General features: G+C 39.6%; 1 protein-coding gene, 1 pseudogene and 1 gene segment (V, D, J or C); all 3 read right to left on the bottom strand.

The window, feature by feature from the left end:
- LOC142160594 (uncharacterized) overlaps positions 1 to 17,795 on the bottom strand; it is a 326,893-nt gene that overhangs the window by 40,483 nt on the left and 268,615 nt on the right. The window lies entirely within an intron of this gene.
- The window catches only part of LOC142160770 (M1-specific T cell receptor beta chain-like), a 298,946-nt gene that overhangs the window by 103,840 nt on the left and 177,311 nt on the right, over positions 1 to 17,795 (bottom strand).
- On the bottom strand, positions 1,085 to 8,203 carry LOC142160593 (trypsin-like; annotated as a pseudogene).

Raw genomic sequence — 17,795 nt, 5'->3', positions numbered from 1 at the left:
ATACTTTTATAAAAAACAACTGTAAGTCAACCTGTATAAACAATTCCAGGGTTATTATATTGTAAGCGTAAAAAAATAACACAGAAACATAATATTAGGATTTTGTACAATTTTTTTGTACAATTACTACTGTATGTAACTTACCATTCCTTTACTTGTGGTTGTATTTATAAATAATGAATTTGCAAAACTTCTAGCTACAAATAACATTCTCAGGTATATAAGTCACAATTTTAGGAGTCAGGAGCCCAGTGCTCAATACGAGCAGATGTGCTTAGCGAGAGCTGCTCATCTGTCTATATTCCATAGCTAAGACCTCCCAGACATCCCATATATCTACCCCTACTTCATCATATACAGGTCTTATGGCTGAATACAATACATATCACAGTCAGGTTTCCCAAAAACATGAAGCGTTTGCAAGGATTAAGGAACAAGGCTTTACTTCCCCTTTTAATAGATTTTCTGAAAGAGCTAAACATCTGACAGTGCCGATAAGAAAGTTATTGCTGGAAAACTCAATTTGCCCAACATGTGCCACGGTTTTGCTTATCGTTAATAACAAGCACTCTTCTTGTTTCAAATCAGCTCTTGTTTTAATGAGTAAGTGTAGCACTAGAAATGTAATGGGGTGTGTATATAAAGTGTGTTCTTCTCTCGAGGCACTGTGCAAATACTTAAAAGAAATAATACAACTAGTAGATTATTACTTTAACCATCCCAGAACCCGCTATGATATAATTGTTCTTCTTGGTATTAATATATGCAGGTTACATATTTCTGTACACAGTAACAATTTACACTACATGAGACTCTCAATGTGTTGGATGAGCTTCAACAATTCGTTCTTATCTCTCCATCAGCATGAAAAAGTACATTAAGTTGTTATTTTATTTACACTTTAATGAAAGGCACAATATTATATTAAATTAGTTCTAACCTATTGTCTAAAAAAAATCTACTAACAAAGTGTATTCCATTCCTCATTGTTTAAAGACAATCCTCCTATTTATTGCATCACTCCTACTTTAGTAGGCTCTTTATGCTTCATAATTCTAGAATTGTTTCTACATATAAAAGTAAACTACCGTATGCAAACACCAGTATTAGTTACCTGGCAGGAATCTTTGCCATACACATAACCAGCACAGAACATGTTTCCAGTCATTTCTCCAGTATAACAATTGGTGCATCTGTCGGTCAAAATTGGTGCATTCAGACACTGCAGGAGATCTGGATAATTAGCTAGATAGAAGAGAAATACTCGGTGAGACCAAATGGAATCTTCTGTGTATTTGTTCCTTAAGACAATGCAAATTGATGCTCAGAAAATCACGTTGATGAGTTTAACAGTAAAATTGACTTACATCCACTGCTGAACGTGTTTCCCCAGCCGGAGATCAGACAGTTGGTGCTGGTGGCTGCGCAGACAGAAGACATAGACACAGGCTGGACGTAGGCATTGAGGGAGGTGGCGGAGGCTTGATCAACCAGATGTCATTGTCCAGGGTTCTGGAGTTGTAGCTGGCATGTCTGATGACTTTGGCAGAGCTGATGAACTGCTCGCTGCCCTCAGTTACAGCGATGTTATGTTCTCCCAGCCTAACCTGAATGCTTCTGTATACAAAATATACAAGGGGGAAATAGAAATTGTTCTTGTGGCTACAAAGACCAAGTGACTGTGCAGCCAGAAGGCAAAGACATAGCCTGGACATAGGAATTGAAGGAGGAGGGGGAAGCCAACCAGAAGAATGCTCCTGTATAGAAAATATACATGCAGGGATTATAAATTGTTCTCATTGCTACAGGACAAAGTGAAGAAAAAAAATCATGTCCAATGAGCAGTTGGCTCAAGTCTGGATTAACGGAATTAATATCCATGAAAAGTTGATCTTGATGCACCTATGTCAGCTTTATTATGTAACTATACATAAATTGAAAATCTATCTTATTTATTTAGCAAGAAGCTTTTATGAGATAATTTTAACTTTCTACATTTAGACACAATGGAACAGTGCCTCCAGTGGCTATTATTATATATAAAAAATAAACTGCTGGCTTTAGGGAATCACTTTTGAACAAACAGAATTTCAGATATAGCTGTAATTAAGTCTGATTCAATAGGAACTCTATAAAACACCTCCTGTTTTTACAATATTAGATGCTTCTTTATAATATCATATAACTTTCGATTTATAGCAGTGAGCAGTAGAGACCACCCACAGGTAGTAAATAAGAGACCCTCCACAGAAATGCTATCTATTGCTCAGAGATAACTGGTAAGGGGCTGAGTTCTTTGTACAGGTGAAACTTCAGACAATCTTATCGCCATTCTGAAAGACAGCTATAGTAAAGAGTCATGATACATAAAAGTGTATTCCAATATGCATGTAATACTGCTAAAAAGGAACATTCATTTTACAAAGCAATTACATTAGTTTAAAAATGATTGTTCCTTGTATAGTACAGTATATTTACAAGTCTTACCTGCCACGCCAAGCAAAACTGCAACCAGCAGGAACTGCATGACTGATGTCTAAGCTGTTTCATGTTGTGGTTCTGTGTATTTCATATATATATCCTCTCTCTGGGTCATGGTGGGAGTTCGTTCATGGAGACATGTCCTGGATAAGAATAAATACAAAAAGAAAAAAAAATAACCGTTTGGGGTAAATACATGGACAGTTGCCTTAAACTCCATATGTTTTCATTTGTGGAGTTCCCAGGTGATAAGATTTTGTTCTTGGAGTAAAATCCTGAGACCTCACATACATTCCATATGTTTACACCTGTTTGATCATTTATTGTAGGTATGGCTAAATTCAATACATATCACAGTCAGTCTTCCCAAAAACATCAAGGGCCTGATTCATCATGACACAGTTTTGCCAATTTTGTGCGTATCGCATGCAAATTCACTCTGAGCATGCCCAGAACGGGGTGATACAACTAGACGCAGCAACGTTCAATGCATCTACATATGCAAAGCACACTTACAGCCTAAGATTATTATATTTATATATATATAGATATATATATCATCATCATCACCATTTATTTATAGAGCGCCACTAATTCCGCAACGCTGTACAGAGAACTCATTCACATCAGTCCCTGCCACATTGGAGCTCACAGTCTAAATTCCCTAACATACACACACACAAACAGACACACAGTCCACGGTCAGCTTGTTAGCAGCCAATTAACCTACCAGTATGTTTTTGGCGTGTGGGAGGAAACCAGAGCACCTGGAGGAAACCCACGCAAACATGGGGAGAACATACAAACTCCACACAGATAAGACCATGGTCAGGAATTGAACTCATGACCCCAGTGCTGTAAGGCAGAAGTGCTAATCACTTAGCCACCGTGCTGCCCTATATCTATCTATCTATCTATCTATATTGTTTTTAACTGTTTTGTCATTATTAGAGCACAGCAGTCCTCAGAGCCAATATTGAGTGCGTTTATAAACACATGTTGCGCTCATTATGCTTGTTTAGATGAATCAGACCTGCAGTGTTTTCAAGGATTAAGGTGCTAGATGGCACATTGGCTTCTACTTCTCATTGAGCAGAGGTGTCACAGTTTGGTCAGACTCCTATCCTTATAGGCAGTTTGAGGAAGATAAAATCAGATCTGCAATTTTAAGAACAAGTCCTGGCTGTTTTCTCTGAATTGAGCCTCATTATGCTGCAAAATTAAAGACGTTACCTTACTATGAGAAGGTCTCTAGATATGGAGGGGTCCCCACTTTGCCCCCGGACTGGGCCACATGAAAGGAGCCCACCCTTCTATCTCCATTCACAACCCCAGGGACTCTTGCATTGGCTTTTCCTATAGAATAAAACACTCTTCAAAAACAGTCTTAATTCTATGTGTCATGGATTCAACAAGATGCCAGATACATTATAGATTTTTGTCCATGTCGACCCAATAGCATCACACAGTAATACAACCAGTTTGAGATGACGTATGTTTTGTGACATATCGCATTTTCCTGCTGGAAGTAGCCATTAGAAGATGAATAAACTGTGACCACAAAGAGATGCACATAATCAGAAACAAAACCCAGGCAGGCTCAGACATTTAAACAATGCCCAATTACTAATATGAGGCATAATGAATGTAAAGAAACCATTCCCCACACTGTTACACCAATGCCACCAGCCTGCACTGGTGATGCAATGCAGGTTAGATCCATGGATTCATCTTGTGCCATGTTGTACCAAATTCTGACCCTACCATCTGCATGCTGCAGTAGGAATCGAGATTCATTAGACAGCATTTCTCCAATCTACAATTTTGGCGAGTCTGTACCAACTATAACCTTAGTTTTCTGCTTGACAGGAGTGGAGCCCAGTTTGGTGTTCAGAGATGCTCTTCTGCATACCCCTGTTGTAATGTATGGTTATTAGAGTTACTGCCGCCTTCTTTTCAGCTTGAACCAGTCTGGTCATTCTCCTCTGACCTCTCTCACTAACAATGTGATTTTACCCAGAGAATTGCTGATCACTGGATTCTTTTTTTTTTTTTCTCCATTCTCTTTAAACTGTCGAGACTGTCGTGCATGAAAATCCCAGGAGAGAAACAGCTTCTGGAATACTCAAACCACTCAGTGCAGCACCAACAATTATTCCACAGGCAAAGTGACGTAGATCACATTTCATCCCCATGCTGGTATTTGGTCTGAACAACAACTGAACCTCCTCTTGACCATGTCTGCATGCTTGTATGCATTGGGTTGGTATCACATGATTGGGTGAATAGATATTTGTATTCATGAGCAGGTGTACCTAATAAAGTGGCATATAGGTATACATAGTACAAGAGGACATCCTGCCTACTATCACCTTTGGACCACACCCTTATGTAAAACTTTTGAATTTGTCTCTTAAAATACTGTTCCTTAGAGCCTCGTTCATGTTTAGAGTAAGTAATAGATTTGATAGTATTAACATAAATTTTGCCTGCAAATTTAGTATGTTTTCTGGAAAAAGCATCTCATTAAAAGTATAATTGAAAACCGATTTTCAAATACATGTATAAATCACGCTGTTTTTCAGAACTCTTGTGTTTAAATGAAACATTTTTGAATGTACCCATCCCACATCCAACAACAAATGCCCCCAATCTCTCAGCTCCTTCCATTAGAAGGTACATAATTTGGCACCCTTGCAGTCCCCACTATGTATATACTAGAGATGGGTGGGTCCGGTTCTCCAAGAACCGAACCCACCCGAACTTTGGGTATCCGAGTACCGAGCTGAGCAGCTCGGTACTCTCCCGCCCGTTCCGAATCCAAATCGAGGCCGAACGTCGTCGGATCTCGGGGCTCGCTTCTCGCGATACTTTAACTTTATAAATACACGCCTCCACAGCAATCCATCGCCATTTGACAGAGGGAGAGAGCAGGGTGTAGTCATAGGCTAATTAGAGCAGGGACAGAGAATACAATATTGTTCTTGCAATTGCTCTAACCAAAATCGCTAGTGCAGAGAGGAGGATAGAGGTTAATTATTTTTTCTTAATATTTGGCACTCCCCAGCGCTTTTGGGGTGTCCCCCATAATTGTGCATAAATATTTCTGGCTGTCAAAAGTCATATCTGTCAGCAGTATCTACCAAATAATTTTTAGCACTCCTCAGTGCTTTTGGGATGTCCTCCCTAATTGTGCATTAATATTTCTGGCTGTCAAAAGTCATAACTGTCAGCAGTATCTACTAAATAATTTTTAGCACTCCTCAGTGCTTTTGGGGTGTCCTCCCTAATTGTGCATTAATATTTCTGGCTGTCAAAAGTCATATCTGTCAGCAGTATCTACTAAATAATTTTTAGCACTCCTCAGTGCTTTTGGGGTGTCCTCCCTAATTGTGCATTAATATTTCTGGCTGTCAAAAGTCATAACTGTCAGCAGTATCTACTAAATAATTTTTAGCACTCCTCAGTGCTTTTGGGGTGTCCTCCCTAATTGTGCATTAATATTTCTGGCTGTCAAAAGTCATATCTGTCAGCAGTATCTACCAAATAATTTTTAGCACTCCCCAGTGGTTTGCGCTCAGAATGGATTCAAAGCAGTCCACATATGATCTGAATGAGCAACCAGGTTCTGTCACCAGTCCTGATGTTAGTGTTCCCAGTACGTCATCTGGCCAAGGCGATGTCAAACAACAGAGTGTTTTCAAATTAGTGCAAAAAACAAAAACCCCAAAAAAAATTACTGTATTGAAGCGAAAAAGAAGTGTAACTGAGCAAAAGTTAAGTGACGATAAAAAAAAAATTGCAAGCATGCCATTCTACACACGCAGTGGCAAAGAGAGAATGAGGCCTTCACCTTTGGCTATTAGTGGCAGATCCCAAAAAGTTACCCAGCCTACAATTGGTGCACAACTACTGTTACGCGTCAAAGCCGAGCTGCAAGATAACAGTAAGGCATTAGAGGAGAATGTTTGCTCTGATTCACAAATGACAACAATTCCTGTGGAGAGTCCATCCAACAGTGGGATGTCTAATCGTGAGCATTCTGCTGATGTGTGCCTTAATAGCCCGAGTGTAGCCGATGATATCCAAATTGAGGATGCCACTTTGGAATTAGAAGAGGATGAGGGGGAGATTTGTGTAGGCGACGAGGGCGCTAATGATGATGTTGATGATTATGATGCAGACAGATACCAAATTGCCTTTCTCAATTTCTATTTATAGTCTAGATTATATAATGGCTGAATAGTTTTCTATTTTACTCATAGTGGAGAGAGGATCTGATACAGACAGATACCAAACTGCCTTTGTCCATTTCAATTTATATTGTACAGTATATAACGGCTGAATTTATTAGTATTTTATACAAGTGGAGGGGGGCCTAGAGAGACAGAAACCAAACTGGCTTTCTCCATGTCAATTAAGATTGTACAGTCTATAATGGCTGAATTTTTTGGTATTTTATACAAGTGGAGGGGGGCCTAGAGAGACAGAAACCAAACTGGCTTTCTCCATGTCAATTAATATTGTACAGTCTATAATGGCTGAATTTTTTGGTATTTTATACAAGTGGAGGGGGGCCTTGAGAGACAGAAACCAAACTGGCTTTTTCCATTTCTTTACATATTTAACTATAAGTGTAGGGTGTAATATACATTCAAAGACGATGGCTGCATTGCCAATATGCATAGATGGAGAGGAAGACAATCTGTTTTCTGTGTAGAATAAATAAAGGCCTACCAACGAAAAATTAAACTGTTTTTTTGGATGATTTATTACCTCAATAATTAGATTACTTGTCTCTAAAACAGTTGGAGCACTAAATTGGGTTAATTTAGGCCCAAAAACATGGATTTTCCAACAAAATAGCAAAACAAAACCAAACAAAACCAAAACCAAAACCAAAACACGCAATGGCGGTTTTGCAAAACCAAAACCAAAACCAAAACACGACGGTAATCCAGATCCAAAACCGAATCCAAAACCAAAACACGGGGGTCAGTGACCATCTCTAGTATATACCTGTATAAATAATTTTAATAGCATACAAATAAATGCATGACTCACTTAATGGCAATTGCGCTGTGAATCTCCATTGTTGCATCTTCAGAAATGATCCTTAAATAGATGAACTCTTAAAGTCAATAAAGAAATAAACTTTGATATGCATACCAATACCTGAGCTGCTTTCCAAGAAGAAGCAGTTCTGTCCAGCAATCATGCATTAATTCTGAGTGTCTTAAATTTTCTCTGTTGCCTATTGGCAGTCATGGCCAACAGTGTGGCTGCTTCTTAAGTCCACCCAAAGCTACTTTTCGAGCCTCTGCATGAGCAGCCAATGGGATCTGAACTTGCTGACCTCCTCCCCCCAAGACCTTAAGAGCAGCTTTGGGAAAAGCAGGTGCTGCTGCAGGTTAGCACGCTATTGTCATTTCCCCACCTACAATCTGGCTTTGACGGGGACATGAATTGGGCCGCGCCCACCTAGGCACTACCATCAGGCTCTCATTTTGCTGGGTAAGCCAATATCTATGGAAAAAAAAAATCTAGAAATGGTTGACAACACTAAAGCATAACTCACAAAGTAGCTGCATCCAATGTGGGTTGGCATCCAATGTGAGTTTTTAGCTAGCTAACTTCTTACTGCTTAAAGTATATTATATTATATCAGACAAAACAACTTACCTGCAACTTCTAGCAGCACACATGTCAGAAGCAGCTTCATGGTGGACATCTGGCAGAGAAATGTTTTTGGCATTGAGATGTTAGGTATATAGAGTGTTTCCAGGCTCCTGTTTCTCCTCCTCACATGGAGCTATGCAAATAGTTTGAATGTAAACATATAAAAGGTGTTTATCAGTGACCTTGCATTAAAACGTATTATGATAATGAAGATAAACTATTATGTACACGGCTTATATTTTTACATTATTATATAAACTTGCAAGTCTGTGAAGGACAAGGTATAGGTGGCAATGGAACGGAGAAGAGGTGAACAGTTAGTAGAGAGGGGTAAACACTAAATAGCAAAAACATTAGGTAAGAACAGGTTGTATCGTCCCTAAATTGGATTTCATCTCCCTAAGCAATGTAATGTGTTAGTATTATTACTATTACTACTTTGATATACGCCACTTACATCACCACTACCTCTCCTCCAACTGTGTTTTAGTGCTAAAATTCCTCCTTTGATTATGCATAATTTTGGTAACAGTTAATTGGACCCTTTATCCCAATTCTGTTCTACTGCTATCATTTGGCTTCTGACCTCTGGCTTTCCCTAACCACCCTTTGGATATTGCTTCTGTACTACGCTCCCAGACTATCTGACCAGTCTCTGTTCGCCTACCTACTTCGCTAGTAACTGACTTGGAGTACTGCGACCTACGCTTCCCTTGCAGCAAAGTCCAAACCTCCTTGCGGGGGTCCCTGGTGGACACCAGGGCAAGTTAGAGGACAGATTTTGTATATCGTTCCAACTAGACTCTCCACATTATGGTCTTACCTCACATTATTTTTAAAAATGTGAAATTAGGACAAAGGTAACATATAGAATATGCTTGAAATGTAAAAATGTAAACCTCCTGCAACCCCACGTCAATGTTTGGTGCAGTAGCATGGTCTGATTTTCAAGAATGAAGCACTTAGCAATGTCCTGTCCCACCTAACCTAGAGTCTAATAAACCTTAAGAAGACATGGAAATGTTGACATTTAACAGACTTGTGACATGGCTCTAGTAGAAGAGAGATATATTAAGAGGTGTAAGATTACATTTTAATATAACTTAGCACCTTGCTTTCAGTGGTGAATTAAACCTACACTGTGGGCCTTGAGTGGTGCTCAAGTGTAGGCACCCACTCCACATATATTTTCATGGCCGATCGCCATCATAATTCATAAAGAACCACTCTGCATGACTTATTATTCACAGCCCCATAATATAAGTAATTGCAATAAATAGCAAGAATATTAAATTTCATTGGAATATATAGTAAACCCTCACCTCAAGTTAATTTTACCTTTATTCTAGGTCATACTTGTACCACTAATATTGACTGGAGAAGGTTTTTAACCTCTTATTTCCCTGGGTTCAGTAGAATAAACCAAAATTCCCTTAATATAACTCACCATGGCTTAAGGAGTATCCTAATCTGGGAATTATATTCCACCAAAATACACAATGGGCAATGAGATAAGCTTCTAATGGAGTTTTTAAGAACGGGAAGAAGGCAGAAAAAGGATCCAAAATTCTGTAGTGTTTGCAAGGAAGCGTTTGTTGCTGAATAAGAAAAGTTGAAATAGAGCTCACAGCCTGAGACAATTGTTTTTAATATTCGGAACTACATTTGCACCCTTTATGCAGTATAGCTACTGATAGCAGTAGGATTACAAATGAATATTCATGTAACGGGTTACCAAGATTACAATCCTGACATACTAGAAAGAAATAAAGTATGTTTACTTAGCTATGATTAATAAGGTTGATATACAAATAAATGATTCTCTGTATGGAGATCCCATCAATGACAGCACAGTGGCTAAGTGGTTAGCACTTCTGCCTTACAGCACTGGGGTCATGAGTTCAATTCACAACCATGGCCTTCTTTGTGAGGAGTTTGTATGTTCTCCCTGTGTTTGCATGGGTTTCCTCCGGGTGCTCCTGTTTCCTCCCACACTCCAAAAACATACTGGTAGGTTAATTGGCTGCTAACAAATTGACCCTAGTCTGTGTGTGTCTGTCTTTGTTTGTCTGCCTGTCTGTGTGTGTGTTAGGGAATTTAGACTGTAAGCCCCAATGGGGCAGGGACTGATGTGAGTTCTCTGCACAGCGCTGCGGAATTAGTGGTGCTATAGAAATAAATGGTAATAAGGAAATGGTAATAATAATAATGAGCAGAAGGTTTAATAATGTATCCTAGAGTCTTGATTTAGGAGACTAGCAATGCTTCATTCACCTACTATAAACATCTAAGGAAAATCTTCAAAGTGCAATCCTTTAAAAGGTCTTTGCTACCATAAGAATCAATGGGGACAGAATACAAACTGTTAACTGTAGATGGCAGTATTACTACGTAATGCAGTTCCTTAAGGAAGTCCCTGTGTTCGGGACAAAATGTGTTTAAGATTATAAGGACAAATCTGAAGTTTTTATAAAAATGGAGACACTACCCTGCCCTTACTGAACTCCTACACCCAGCACCAGCGCCATATTCACAACAATAAGGCAACGGAGGCAGCTGCAGTCACATGTAGAAAGGAGAGTTAATCACCATCCAGCAAAATCACAGCAGACCATTAATACATTTATTTGTACAAGTGCACAAAATATAAGTGCATTACTGTATAATTGTTTATGACTATTAAAATTGTCAGTACTTCACTATCAGGGACTATGTACTTTCCCCTATGATCTACACATTGTTTACTGTCAGGAGAATTGGTATCACAGAAAGCTCTATACGGGTATTCAGCAACTTACACAGTAATTTGAAACAACTGGGCAAAGATCCACATGTATACAAGTGAGAACGACTACATACTTCTGTAAGAACTAGGGATGTGCACCGGCGACTTTTGGTGTCTCGTGTTTTGTATCCGGATTTTCGCGATGTTTTGGGTTCGGATTTGTTTCGCAAAACACCTGCCGAAAGGTTTTGGTTCGGATTTAAGGTTTTGGATTCAGATTTTTTTTTAAAAAAAGCATAAAAAGTAAAAAAATCAAGTTTTTGGGCTTATTTTCACTCCTACGCTATTATTAACCTAAATAACATTTAATAACAAGCATTTCCACTAATTTACAGTTTATTCTGAACACCTCACAATATAGTTATTAGTCCAAAACGTTGCAACGAGGTATCTTTCTGGACTGCGTAGTGGAGTGGTCCCCACAATATAATAAGAAAACCATCAACTGGTCTTAATCGCACCAAAAAATGTACCTGGACTGCGTAGAGGAGTTGTCACCACAATATAATTTAAAAACCCTGAACTTGTATGATTCGCACCAATAAATGTATCTGGACTGCGTAGAGGAGTGGTCACCACAATATATATAATAAGAAAACCATCAACTGGTCTGAATCGCACCAAAAAATTTACCTGGACTGGCTAGAGGAGTGGTCACTACAATATAATTAAAAAACCCTCCACGGGTCTGAATTCCAAAAAAAAAGTTTCTGGACTGCGTAGTGGGGTGGCCCCGGTACACAATTTTTTACCGGGGCCACAATATTATTAAAAAACCCTCCACGGGTCTGAATTCCACCCAAAAAGTTTATGGACTGCGTAGTGTAGTGTTCCCCACAATATTATTTAAAAATTTTGCAGCAACAGTCAACGTTGTTTAATATCTGATACACCTCTATCTGGACTGCATAGTGGAGTGGCCCCGGTACTAAATTTGGTACCGGGGCCACAATACCTCCTCCAACCATGGTACAGAGCATTCATCATTGAGATCCCATCAAGTATGTTAAAGACAGACAGGGTCGAAGTGTTATTGGTTGACTTTGTAAACCAAAAAACCTTCCCTGTTGCACGTAGTCGTGCAATGAAGAGTGACTTTTTCATTTAAAGGCTCCATCTTTCAAGTGTAGTGTTTGTAAGTCATATTATACTTTTGGTAAAATTTGTTTAATTTGTTCCTCTTTATGGTAACTACTAATAGAATTAAAGTATTAAATAGAAGCGGCAGTTCCTCTTTATGGGAATTAGTAATAGAATTAAAGTATTAAATAGAATTAAAGTATTAAATAGAGTGGTATAGAGTGGTAGTGTGGTAAAGAGTGGTCCCCACAATATAATAATAAAACCCTCAACTGGTCAGAATTCCACCAAACAAGTATCTGGACTGCGTAGTGGGGTGGCCCCGGTACACAATTTGATACCGGGGCCACAATAAAATAAATACACCCTCAACTGGTCAGAATTCCACCAAACAAGTATCTGGACTGCGTAGTGGGGTGGCCCCGGTACACAATTTGATACCGGGGCCACAATAAAATAAATACACCCTCAACTGGTCAGAATGCCACCAAACAAGTATCTGGACTGCGTAGTGGGGTGGCCCCGGTACACAATTTGATACCGGGGCCACAATAAAATAAATACACCCTCAACTGGTCAGAATTCCACCAAACAAGTATCTGGACTGCGTAGTGGGGTGGCCCCGGTACACAATTTGATACCGGGGCCACAATAAAATAAATACACCCTCAACTGGTCAGAATTCCACCAAACAAGTATCTGGACTGCGTAGTGGGGTGGCCCCGGTACACAATTTGATACCGGGGCCACAATAAAATAAATACACCCTCAACTGGTCAGAATGCCACCAAACAAGTATCTGGACTGCGTAGTGGGGTGGCCCCGGTACACAATTTGATACCGGGGCCACAATAAAATAAATACACCCTCAACTGGTCAGAATTCCACCAAACAAGTATCTGGACTGCGTAGTGGGGTGGCCCCGGTACACAATTTGATACCGGGGCCACAATAAAATAAATACACCCTCAACTGGTCAGAATTCCACCAAACAAGTATCTGGACTGCGTAGTGGGGTGGCCCCGGTACACAATTTGATACCGGGGCCACAATAAAATAAATACACCCTCAACTGGTCAGAATGCCACCAAACAAGTATCTGGACAGCGTAGTGGGGTGTCCCCGGTACACAATTTGATACCGGGGCCACAATACCTCCTTCAAGTTCCAAGTGTAGTGTTTATAACATCTTCACACTACACTAATTCTAGCACGTCAAAACCTCTTGTTTTAAATAATGACAGGGCATTTTACTTTTGATTTAATTTATTGAATTTGTTGGCATTTTCTTTTACTTTTTGAACATGGCAAACGACTGTTGAATGGTCACATAATGCCCAAAAAATAGTTGCAAGATGGAATTGTCCTTGGGCCCTCCCACCCACCCTTATGTTGTTGAAATAGGACATGCACACTTTAACAAACCAATCATTTCAGCGACAGGGCCTACCAAACAACTGTGGCTGAAATGATTGGTTTGTTTGGGCCCCCACACCAAAAAAACAATTCATCTCTCCCTGTACAAACTAAACAGGCTCTACTGAGGAAAGATATCGTCCTCATCCTCAACCTCTGATTCCTCTCCCCCTACAGTGTGTACTTCCTCCTCCTCACACATTATCAATTCGTCCCTGCTGGACTCCACAACCACAGGTCCCTCTGTACTATCTGGAGGGCAGTGCTGTACTTCCTTGAGGAATTGATTATTAATTTTTATAAACATCATTTTTTCAACGTTGTGAGGAAGCAACCTCCTTCGCCGCTCACTGACCAAGTTCCCCGCTGCACTAAAAACTCTTTCCGAGTACACACTGGAGGGGGGACAACTCAGGTAAAATAGAGCCAGTTTGTACAGGGGCTTCAAAACTGCCTTTTGGAGTTCTACCACGTCACTACCTCTAGTTAATTTAGATTGCAAGGCTTGTAAATACTTTGAAGATAAAAAAAGCAGGCTGCACAGACTGTGGAGCTAGAAAGTGAAATTAAATGGACCACGTTACTTTGGTGGCTATCTATGCCCCCCCCCCCCCCCCGCCCTACACTTGTAGTTGAATATAAAAAAAGCAGCCTGCATAGACTGTAGAACTAGAAATTCAAATAGACCAAAAAATGGACAAAGGCAGTTTGGTATCTGTCTGCATTGGATCCCCTCTCCACTAGGAGTAAAATAGAAAACTATTCAGCCGTTATATATTCTAGAATATAAATAGAAATTGATAAAGGCTTTTTGGATTTTACATGCCCTGTACTAGGAGATTGGGCATCGGGCTTGCCAGACGACGTTGATGGCATTTCATCGTCTATGTCATGACTAGTGGCAGCAGCTTCAACATTAGGAGGAAGTGGGTCTTGATCTTTCCCTACTTTATACTCCAAATTTTGGTTTTCCATTATATGTAGCACAAGATACTCCAGAATGTGTGAACTTGGTAATATTGCAGACAGTACCAATGGACTTATACTGCTGGATTGGTTTTGCAAATTTAGTTATAATTATTTTTTTTTTAATTTATTTTTTTAGTGTGTTTTTATAACTTTTTTTTTATTTTTTAAAAACTTGGGAATAATGGGTAAATAACTATGCCCTTAGAAGCACAGAGCACAGGACACAGCACCACTGGACTGAACAGGACACAGCACAGGAGCCAGCAGCACCACTGAACTCAGCAGGACAGAGCACAGGACACAGCAACACTGGACTGGACTGATATACTGCAGAATGAGTGAACTTTGTAATATTGCAGTACCACTGGACTTTTACTGCTGAATGTGTGAACTTGGTAATATTGCACTACCAATGGTCTTATACTGCAGGATTGGTTGTGCAAATTTTGTTGTAATTAAAAAAAAAATTAATTATTTTTTTGTATTTTTTTTTATAACTTTTTTTAATTTTTTAAACACTTGGGAATAATGGGGAAATGAAATAACTATGCCCTTAGAAGCACAGAGCACAGGACACAGCACCACTGGACTGAACAGGACACAGCACAGGACCCAGCAGCACCACTGACCTCAAAATTGACAGAACACAGCACACAGCACCACTGGACTGATACTGCAGAACACAGCACAGCACAGAACTAAACAGCACAGCACAGAACTAAACAGCACAGCACGAGATCTACCAGGACAGAGGACCACCTAACACACCCTCCCTCTACCCTGATCAATGCCCGAGTGAAGATGGCGGCGACTAGCGGGGAATTTATAGGATCCGAGTATCGCGAGATCCGACAGCGGGATTATGACTTGGAGCCTCGCTTTCAAGTTTTCATTTGGCGCCAATACCCGGATCTGTCTCGGATCCGACTCGGATCGGCAACGTTCGGGTGGGCTTGGATTCAGGAAATCCGAGTGTGCTCATCTCTAGTAAGAACCAGGTTGTTGCTGAAAACATACAGTACAGTACTTCTCTATGCTATACTTTTTCTATCTCTTTCATGTCATTGTTAGGCAGAGTTTAACAAGCCTAGTTGTATAAGAAACGGAGAAGATTAGAAACACATTCGGCGAAAACACTTCCATTTGGGATACCATAATAAATCGTCTGCATATTGTAACGCACAAGGACCTGTACATTTTTGACATATGAATATTTAACAATTGATATACATGCAACATACGATACATGCTTGGTTTAGTTTAGAGAACGTTCGCTCGACAACTGCACAATTCATTAAACATTTTGTATTGAGCACTGCGAAATTTGAAACTAAACTATATCACTATGTTTGCATCATAAGCAGTATATTTGTATTGCTATAGGTAGGAATTTATTTTTTAACTATTTCTATTAAACTATTTCATTTAAAATATAGATGGTCTAGATTAGCCAAGTACGATTATGAAATGAATATGACCTTTTGGAATGACTGAAACCATGTAAGGACATTGCTGTACAGCCTCCATCTTATTACTTGATTAACTAGTATATTTTATATTTTTCTCTCTGAAAAGTATGTGAGATTTGCAGTTTAAAATGATATCTGGAAGGCAAATATGTCTATTCTCTTATACATTTGGTAGTTAAAGGTAGCACATCAGCAATGCGTTATTTTAAAATTTAATAACAGTCAGAATATATGTTTTAGAAATAAGCTGAAAACCCTGTCCCTGAAGAAGACAAAATACGTATGATTAGTAGCAGTGAGCAGCTGAGACCACATATAATGTGTTAATCAGGGACCCTCCACAGAAATGGTAACTGCAGTTCAGGGACACCTGGAAGGGAACACCGTTCTTGGAGCAGGTGTAGCCTCCAACATTCGTATTGTTGTCATCAGAAGACTGATGACACAGACAAATAAATCCAGCCTGACTCATAGACTGCCCCATACTAACTGATCATAATTCATCATCATCATCATCATCATCATCATCATCACCATTTATTTATATAGCGCCACTAATTCCGCAGCGCTGTACAGAGAACTCACTCACATCAGTCCCTGCCCCATTGGAGCTTACAGTCTAAATTCCCTAATATAGACACACACTCACACACAGACAGACAGACAGGGAGACAGAGAGGGAGGGAGACAGACAGAGAGGGAGAGACTAGGGTCAATTTGATAGCAGCCAATTAACCTACCAGTATGTTTCTGGAGTGTGGGAGGAAACCGGAGCACCCGGAGGAAACCCACGCTAACACAGGGATAACATATAAATTCCACACAGATAAGGCCATGATCAGGAATTGAACTCATGACCCCAGTACTGTGAGGCAGAAGTGCTAACCACTAGGCCACTGTGCTGCCCCGAAAAAGCAAAAAAGTATGCATCATGCGGAAAAGTATTTCCAATACTCTGGGAGCTGATCTCTGGACACAACTGTATGTCATTTCATGGGACTACAAAAATAAGCCACTCTCTCCAATTTAATAAATACATAAATATGGAAGTTGCAAAATAAACAATGCATTTACAGTCCAAAGCAATACTAGCAGGCTAATTGGGGTGTAGTACGAGTTATCAGTGCTGTAAACATCGACATTGTTTACTCCTACATAATTATTTCGATAATGAACAGAGCGACATAGAAAAAATAACTACTTACCAGTAAAAAGACACAGAGGAAATCTGATGAAAGGACATCACAACGCTTTAAAATGACATCAGTTCTGTGCGCTACTTCGTTTTTTTTTTTGTTAAAGCGACAATGCTCAGACTATGGTAATTTTAATTTTATTCCTAACCCTTACTCCTAACCCTAACCCCTAACGTAAAGGTAATACTTACCTGGGTCTGTGCGTTGTCGCTTTAAAAGCCGAAATTTCCAAGTCTCGCAAGCAGCTGATGTTATTTAGAAGTGTCGCAATGTCCTGTCATTGGATTTCCTCTGTGTCTCTTTACTGTAAGTAGTTATTTTTCCTATGTCGCTCTGTTCATTATCGGAATAATTATGTAGGAGTTAACAGTGTCAGTGTTTGCAGCACCGATAACTCGATTACCACTGGGCTAATTGGTGGTTCTATATAAATAAATGATAATCATAGATTGATTAGTTGAGTCAGATTTCTTAGTGGCTCAATAATATTCCTTCTGTAGAATATAAGCTCTCACAGGCAGGGTCCTCTATACCCTATGTTCCATGTCTGTCTCTCTGCCACGTTTGCCCTTGTAATGTCCTATGCTGAATTTGTGTGACGACCATGCTGATTGTGTGCTACCTGTTGTTGCTTGAGTATTACTCATACTTGGGTTTTTTACCACATGTCTGCTATTCTACTTAAATGTATTTGTAATTATACTTATGTATACTCATGTA

This window comes from Mixophyes fleayi, chromosome 6 (genome assembly GCF_038048845.1).
Source record: "Mixophyes fleayi isolate aMixFle1 chromosome 6, aMixFle1.hap1, whole genome shotgun sequence".
Taxonomy (NCBI): domain Eukaryota; kingdom Metazoa; phylum Chordata; class Amphibia; order Anura; family Limnodynastidae; genus Mixophyes; species Mixophyes fleayi.
The sequence above is the reverse complement of the archived record's forward strand: the minus strand, read 5'-3'. Positions and strand labels throughout refer to the sequence as shown.